This window comes from Halichoeres trimaculatus, unplaced genomic scaffold, assembly GCF_033239565.1.
Source record: "Halichoeres trimaculatus isolate MK-OKI-2021-1 unplaced genomic scaffold, fHalTri1.1 fHalTri1_scaffold_20, whole genome shotgun sequence".
Lineage (NCBI taxonomy): Eukaryota > Metazoa > Chordata > Actinopteri > Labriformes > Labridae > Halichoeres > Halichoeres trimaculatus.
This window is the reverse complement of record NW_027437198.1, coordinates 4,599,687-4,607,573: the sequence shown is the minus strand read 5'-3', so window position 1 is coordinate 4,607,573 and position 7,887 is coordinate 4,599,687. Positions and strand designations below refer to the sequence as shown.

At 43.2% G+C, this 7,887-nt stretch overlaps 1 long non-coding RNA gene across 1 annotated transcript; it reads right to left on the bottom strand.

The window, feature by feature from the left end:
- Window positions 1–3,952: 3,952 nt before the first annotated feature.
- LOC141810079 (uncharacterized) lies at window positions 3,953–4,874 on the bottom strand. The gene is made up of 5 exons (XR_012600046.1): window positions 4,744–4,874; window positions 4,615–4,659; window positions 4,289–4,363; window positions 4,088–4,204; window positions 3,953–4,005 (listed from the first exon to the last, which is right to left on the bottom strand). It is a non-coding gene; the product is annotated as an uncharacterized LOC141810079 (long non-coding RNA).
- Between the last annotated feature and the right edge of the window lie 3,013 nt (window positions 4,875–7,887).

Here is a 7,887-nt window from a genome sequence, read left to right as displayed (position 1 = left end):
CTTTCTTTTTATTGGAGTAATCTGATAAAGCAGCTCCTCCTCTGTGATGTCAGTTAGTCACACAGCCGCCACCAAGGGATACACCCACCAAGAGCCGAGAGTAAATACAGCTCCCTACTAGCTCTGGCTAACTTGACTGAGTGCTAACATAGTGAGGAACTGACGGTAGAGGCGATCTTTAGACTACACTTTCAGCATGATGGATAAAACAGACAGAGAAAAGTGAAGGAGCAGGATGGAGCCCTGTTATAGAAATAGTTTATTGGTGAAGTCTGCCTATATTTCCACGTATAAACTATACATGTTACAGTACAGTTTGACTCACCACACTGAAGCGTCCTGAGATGATCTGTGTGGAGGTGGATTTTCTTCCTCCTGAGCTGCAGAACCGTCCGGGTCTGACTCGGGGTCCAATACAAAAGGACGTATCCTACACTCTGCCATTTTATTAGAGCTATCAATGCCTTACGGTGAAGTTTTGTCAAACAGCAAACTTGCTCGGTCTGCTCCATTCAATGTGGCGATTTTGTAAATACTGCCATGCTGCAAAAATCGCCCCCTGGCTCTACCCCCTCCGCCCCTTTGATAGAACTGACCAATCAGAGCACAAAGGGCTGTGACGTCGCGAGGTTACTGGAGGTCATTCTGGAAATGGAGCGTTTCAACGAGATCTTCAGAATGGCCTAAACTGAGGATATTGAGGACGCTATTGTGGGGCAATGAAGGAACTAAATGACTTGTTCTGAGGGCAGAAATGCTTTACAGGCATCCTAGTCTGGCGAAACAAGCATGATATGTCCCCTTTAATAAGAATTTAATGTTTCAAAATTGGAGGTGGGTAGGGAACGACTGTAACGATGTTGAATCTCTCAGAACTTCCTGTTTAGTTAAAGGTCGGCGTTTGCATGTCTGTGAATGTAACAAACAAATACCTTGTTTCATCTCAGGCTTCTGAAACCTTTAAAATGTAATTTAGAATGAAATATGTTTGTAGAAATCCCCCAAAATCTTTAAGTTGCTCAAAATGATCATTCCTGAAAATAGCACATGGTTTTCATGAGATCTTAACAAAATCTTCTCGAGACTCGCTGGAATGATAATGAGGTCAACATATAAAGCTCTCCTAACTGGTTCATGAGACCACTTTTTGGTAAATAGCTTCAGGCACTTACAAAAAACAACATATTCTTTTAAAATGTGGTTTAATGGCTAAAATGGTTATTTTCTTAACATTTGTGTTTGAATTATGCAGTAAATATAATTTTTTAGGCCCTACAGGTCTTGATAGGTCAGCTGTGCCAACTTTTTTGCACAGGCAGAGTTCAGGTAAAATGGGCCAGCCGATCAGGTAAGTTGGGCCAGTCCAGCTGCAAAGGGATAGTCATTAATTTATATTGTAAAACAACTGTCCATATGGCAACATACTAACATTCCAAGGCCCCCTTCATCCTATCCTCTAACCACTGATGATATATTTCTGGCCTTCTCCTTCCTCCTTGCATCATACTTTTCTCTTCTCCTCTCCCGTCCTTGTTCCTCCTCACTTCATCTCTCCTCAACTGTTCTCTCATTTTCTGTCTCTGCTCGTCACCTTTCTTCTTCTTCCATCTCTCAGTCCCTCTCTCTTTTCCTCTCACTTGCTTCTTGCTTGACATACTCACTGCAAATAAAGTCAGTGGATTGCTACTAAAAAGATCTATCATCATTTTAGGCAGATGCATCCTTTTCACATATAGGCCCCATTCCCTCCAAACATGTGCATGTGTGCGTTTGTTACTGATAAAAAGAGTGGCTCATTTTAGCTGAAACTGGGGGCGCAACTTAGGCTCAACCCTGAAAAGGTTAAGCTAAAATGGGCCACTAACAAAAGCATCAATATCCCAAAAAAATATGTCCAAATACCACACTTTAAGCATTATTTCTAATAGGTCTCATCAAGACAGATATTATGCATCAAAAATGTTATATATACAAATTTTTTAAATTGAGTTATCATCCTTATCATTTTTATCAGAAATCCATATGCCAGTCAACTCACCATGCAGTTTTCTGGTGCAGTGTGGATTTGAATGTTAGATCCTCCACAGTAACTACTACAGACCAATCAAATCTGTTGTTTCTTGTCAAGTACAGTTGTGTCAACTATTTTAAACCATTTGCTGTCATTGGCTCTTAAAATCAGAGGGGGTGGGACATCTAAAGCTTAAATGGCCCAATTTACCCAAGCCACCCAAGGGCTGTTTCCCAAAGCCCAGGTACCTTGCCTTGCCTTGGTCTGATGTGGGCGTGGGCAGGCATCCACATCATCAGATGCTGCCTAAGTGCTGTTCCAATGTTCATGTCCTCCGGAGGCATATGTCCTCCGTTTGATTAGCATGTGGCTAATTGACCAAGGATACACTGGTGTATCCTTTGTAGCCTTGCCACGGCTATAAATACCCAACATGCAATGCGTGAATCTACAAAAAAAGGGGAAAAACAGGAAAAAGACGCACCAGAGAGACGCACCAGAGAGACGCACCAGAGAGACGCACCAGAGAGACGCTCCAGTGGAGGCGCGCAGTAAATTCCAATTCAAATGTAAGCAACAAAATACACCTCTGAAAAAAACAACTTATACCATGTCCAACACATGACTCTTTATGTGCCACTCACGTAACTATAATTACTGAGAAGCTAAACCTTCAGAGTGTCAATGATGTGACAATAAAAAAGCAAAAAGCACACAAAAGTGGTAAGCCATGACAATATTTGTAGCCACTTGAGCAAACGGTCTACTCCCACATTTGTATAAACTTACCAAGTATTGTCCACAGTGCAACACGTTATGTAAGACAATATAACTCCTATCACACAAAAATTTATGAAAGGAATCTGATGGTAAAAAAAATATGCCTTTGTAGGCTGTTCCATTAGCATCTCCTTTTGAGCAGAGGCAGGACACTTGCCTTGGATTGGAAGGAAGTGGCTTCGAAGGCACTGCCTTCAAACGCAAGGCAAGGCAAGGTACCTGGGCTTTGGGAAACAGCCCATGTGTTATTGGCAATGGATGATACACATAACATTTTTGTCATTTATTAAAATATAATATGTCTGGCATCATAGGGGTAAGACTCATTGTTCAGTCACACCAGCTAAGCAACTGCATGGGCATCAACCACTGTAATGTCCTTTGGATCACTACTCACAGGACAGAGTGTGGAGTTTAATCAATGAAAGGTAAAAGTGCATTGCTGCCTTTCATCTGCTGCTGTCATATGTTGTTTGATTGTTTTTTTGGCTGTTGCAGATGACCTGTGATCATAATTGCCTCATCACCAGCCTGGATGCCAAGTGGCCCAGCTCTGTTCATGACTCTCGGATCTTCCGGGAGTCTATGCCATGTCGAACATTGGAGCAGGGTAAGGCCCTTGCACTATGCACATCGTGTTTTGATGTTCAGACTACCTGTGACACTGACCATGATATCTCCCTTCATTCACAGGGCTTGTCCATGGAGTACTGGTTGGGGACAGAGGCTATCCCTGCCTGCCCTACCTCATGACCCCCTATCCTGACCCTGGTCCAGGACCACAAACACAATTTAATGCGGCTCTCTCCCGCACCAGGGTCAGGATAGAGATGACCTTTGGGATCCTGAAGGCCTGCTTCCCCTACATGCGGAACCTGAGGGGGACCCCACGCCAGGCCTGCAGGATTGTTGCCGCATGTGTGGTTCTGCATCACATAGCCGCCATTCGGTAAGAGAGGGTCCCGCCTGCTGACCCACTCCCCCCTGATGTCACTGATCCCATTACCTTGGATCATCCCACTGGCAGGGCTGTGCGGCAGGCCATAACTGAACAAGTTTTCACATGATTTGGAAATTTAGATTTAGAAAGAGAGGAGACAGATTTTGAGTTGTTTAATTTTTTTATGTATTCAAAATTCCCCAGGAATGTCTTTTTTTTTTTTTTTTTTTTTTTTCCATGTTGACCCTTAGTCCCAACTCCTCCCGTCTCGTTCCTGGAATGGAGAGAAAATTTCCAGTTAGAGTACTTTTCAAGTTGTGATGTGGCAGCTCTCCAACAAAAACATTAAACAGTACCTTCTTTTCGTCGAGCAGTTTCTCCACCTCGAGCTTGGTCTTCTTGATTAGGAGCTGCTTCAATTCGATGTCAAGCTCGAGGCGTCTTTTGTGAAGTGCCCTGATGTCTGTTCCAGGCTGGGGACAAATAATGCTGTTGAAATCCTTTTACATTTACACATTGTCAGTGATCAAAGCTCAAAATCCAGGTTACGTCAATACCTCCCGTGCTCTCCTTGGCCTAGGGCTGGGGGGGAGGGTCACACGCTCTGGGGGGTACAGGGGGATCTCCTTATCCTGCACATCATGGCATGCCAAGAAAATTAGACAATCTGAAGCAACACATGGTCCTGAGCACTGAGTGACACTTTTGGCATGTTCTTCAGTGTGGTTACACCCTAAGTGTGTTGCGGTTAAATAATAAAATAGTTGGAGTTTAACCTCTGTTTCATTTTGTATTTGCATTAACTATAGGTCACTTAGATATTTGACTTCAAGGTCATGCCTGTGGGAATATACATTGGGTCTTATTATTCACTGTGGTGTACCATTTGTGGCCTTGCTGAGCCGACAGAGATCGTCTCCTCATCAACCTGGAAAAGGAGGACAAGAAAACGCTGACGTTAATCTGTCACTGTTCCTGCAACCATATGAATCCTTTTTAGCAGGTAGCCTACCTCTGGAGAAGTCAGCCTGTAAACTCCAAATTCAAAAACTCCAAATGTAAACCAAAAATCCAAAAACCATAACTCTAGGAATAAACTTTCACTGGGGAAGGCGCAAGGAGACAGCAAAGACACAGCAGCATACAATGAACCGACAGAGAACAAAGGAAACACAGAGACTATATAGACAGGGGAGTGATCAACACAGGTGTGAAACAAGGGACAGGTGAAACACATAAGGAGCAATCAACAAGGAGGGAAACTCAAGGAGAACCAAACCGAACAGAGGGAAACTCAAGACAGAAACTAAATACATTTAAGACACTGAAACACTAGAAATAATCACAAAAAGACATACACATGACATGAACCAAATCAAAACCACAAGGAACACAGGCTAAGGACACAAACAAGAGACACAGAACACTCAACAAGAATCACTTATATAAACTCAGAACCTCAAATACACAAACCAAAAGAACCCAAACCATGACACTTTTGGGAGTATAGTTCCTTAAAGAAAAGCACCCGAAAAAAAGAAGGTCTGTTCACACTATTATGTTTCCTTCACTCACCTAGGGCGTATTCAGACCTGGACTGTTTGGTCCACTTTAAACGGGCCAGGGTTCGTTTCCCACGCTGGTGCGGACTTTCCATGCAGGTGTGAATAGACACAAACGAATCCTGGTGCGGACCAAACAACCGGACCGAGACCCACTTTTTGAGGTGGTCTCGGTCCGCTTCCAAATGAACTCTGGTGTGGTTCGTGGTTCTCTGGTGTCGGTCTGAATACAAACCAAGGTCCATCCGAACCAACTTCAGGATACATGTACCTTTTGGGCCTATGAAGCCACCGTAACCTAACCGTCTTTGGTTCATACCTGATCCTCTGTCTTCTGTTTAGCCACGCTGTTGCTAGCATGTTGTGGGTCAGGACACGCAGAGCACAGCGTCTCCTTGCCACGCGCATTCGTCTTCGCTGTTCCAAAATTGTAAACAGTGTTGTTAAGTCTGCTTTGAAGGAGCTGCTCTTGAAACTGAAAATGATTTTGCAGCTCTAATAAGAGCACAAACACGTTTACCTCCATTTCTGGGTCTGTATTCTGTGAGCCGCCTTTGTCAGTGCTGTCCAATGAGAGCACTGATCGTCACACACGTGGATGTGTTTACAGAATATAGTCCACCTGCAAAAAGTACAATCTGAATATGAACCGCACCAAACAAAAAAAATAAAGTCCGCTTTTGGTCTGGACCAAACAAGTGGACCAAAGGACTTTTCTGGTCTGAACACAGCCTTATTCTTGCTTCTTGTTATTAGCTGACCAGGACCTTGCCAGCTTTTCTTTTCTAACCAATCACATCATCACAGCCAATCACTATTAGTATTAAAACTAACAGCGTTACTAACACAGGGATTTTTTTTTTCCAGAAACAGGTAATCTAATTAATTACTATTTCGAACACAATAACACTGTTACCATTGCGGACAGTAAAATGTGGTGCATTACTTTGTGTCTGACCTGGCTCCCTGAGCCAGTTACAGGAGAGGAGCTGTGAATAAAATGTGGGGAAAAGTTTCAGACACACAAGTAATGATGAGAACAATCATGTTGACAGGTCTTTAACAAAGAGCTGATGCTAAAGTCAACTTCTAGCAATAAATATCACACAGCTACCTGTGTGTGTCTGTGTAACCTGCAGTCAGAGAGGATCTCATGTAGCGTCTTTAATCAAACCAACTCCAGGGAGAGGGGTGGACAAATCAGAAGTTAATTGTTAAAGGTTTTTCAAAAATTCAATATGTTATTATTTTCCCTGGTAACTATTTGCAACACAGAATGAGTAATTCCGTTACTAATTCAATTCTTTTTTTTTTTTTTCTTTTTTTTTTTTTTTTTTTTGGGGGGGGGGGGGGGGGGGGGGGGGGGGGGCAAGTAACTATAACTAATTACTTTTTTAATATCATTTGTCTAACACTGATCATCACATAGCTGTCAAAGTTTCAAAGTTTAAATGCCGTCTCTTCAGCTGTCTTTCAGGCTCTCGTCACCCTCCTCCTCCTCCCTCCTCCTCCCCGTGCACCTCCAGTTTTTATCGCTCAGTTCTCTGCTCTTCAGCTCCACAGTCCTCATTGGGTCATCAACAGCCAGCCTTGTCAAGACTTCTTGACCACCTTCAGTGTCTAGACTCCATCTGGGGATATTTATAATTCATCCCGTCATTTTACCCTTGTTGTTATGTCACATTTATATCTGCTCATAATTTTAAAAAGGGTATAAATCTTTCATGATTGAAATAAGAGTTTTCTTGAAACACCATCGTGAGCATCATTTTTAGCTGTAAATCATGCAAAGCTTGTCATGTAGTGCTTGTATGTAGCCTAAAAAAATCACAATACTCCCTCTTTAATGTTTAGTTTTCAAATATGTGGAGAGATAATTCTGTGTGATTGGTGACAACAAAAAAAGTTTTAGTCAACAGAATTTAGGGATATGAAGCTTTCAAAGAATCCAAGAGAAATGACAGCATCATACTACAAAAGACCTCTGCATTTCACAGGCAGACAGGTTGGTGATTTACTATTGCAGGTGTTTATAACTCAGCCTATCAGTATCATCAGAGCTCCACTTTGTCAGTGCACAAATAAGCAATGTTAACACTCTGAGGAGCTGTAAAAGCAGCAGCACAGAGAGCATATCTGACTGATCAGCGCTTGATGACTGATACAATTAAACTGCTGAGGCGGTGGTTGTCTGGCCCGCGTGCGTCAGTGTCTGCCCGAGTGTGGCTGTATGAAGGCCAGACATCCTGAGACAGTGTGGTAACAGAGAACCAAAGGAGGGGGGCGGGGCTTCATTACAAAACTGTATCAAGCCTGTTGTTGTACTGACTGATGGAGGGCAAATAGCAGCCATATGCAGGCATCTTATGAATATCAACACACTCCTAACCATGAGCGTTAACAAACACACACAGAAACACGTACAGCCCCTGTGAGAAAATTCCAGTAAGTCTGGCCCATTCCACACTGTGCCATCGAGATGGGTGTGAGTCACAGGCGCTGCGGTGGGAGCTGGGTCAAGTTGTCCCCCAGCGGAGAGGCAGGGTGGGTCAGAGCCATTAGCCAGTAACCAGATCCACTCCTGAGGCGCTGGA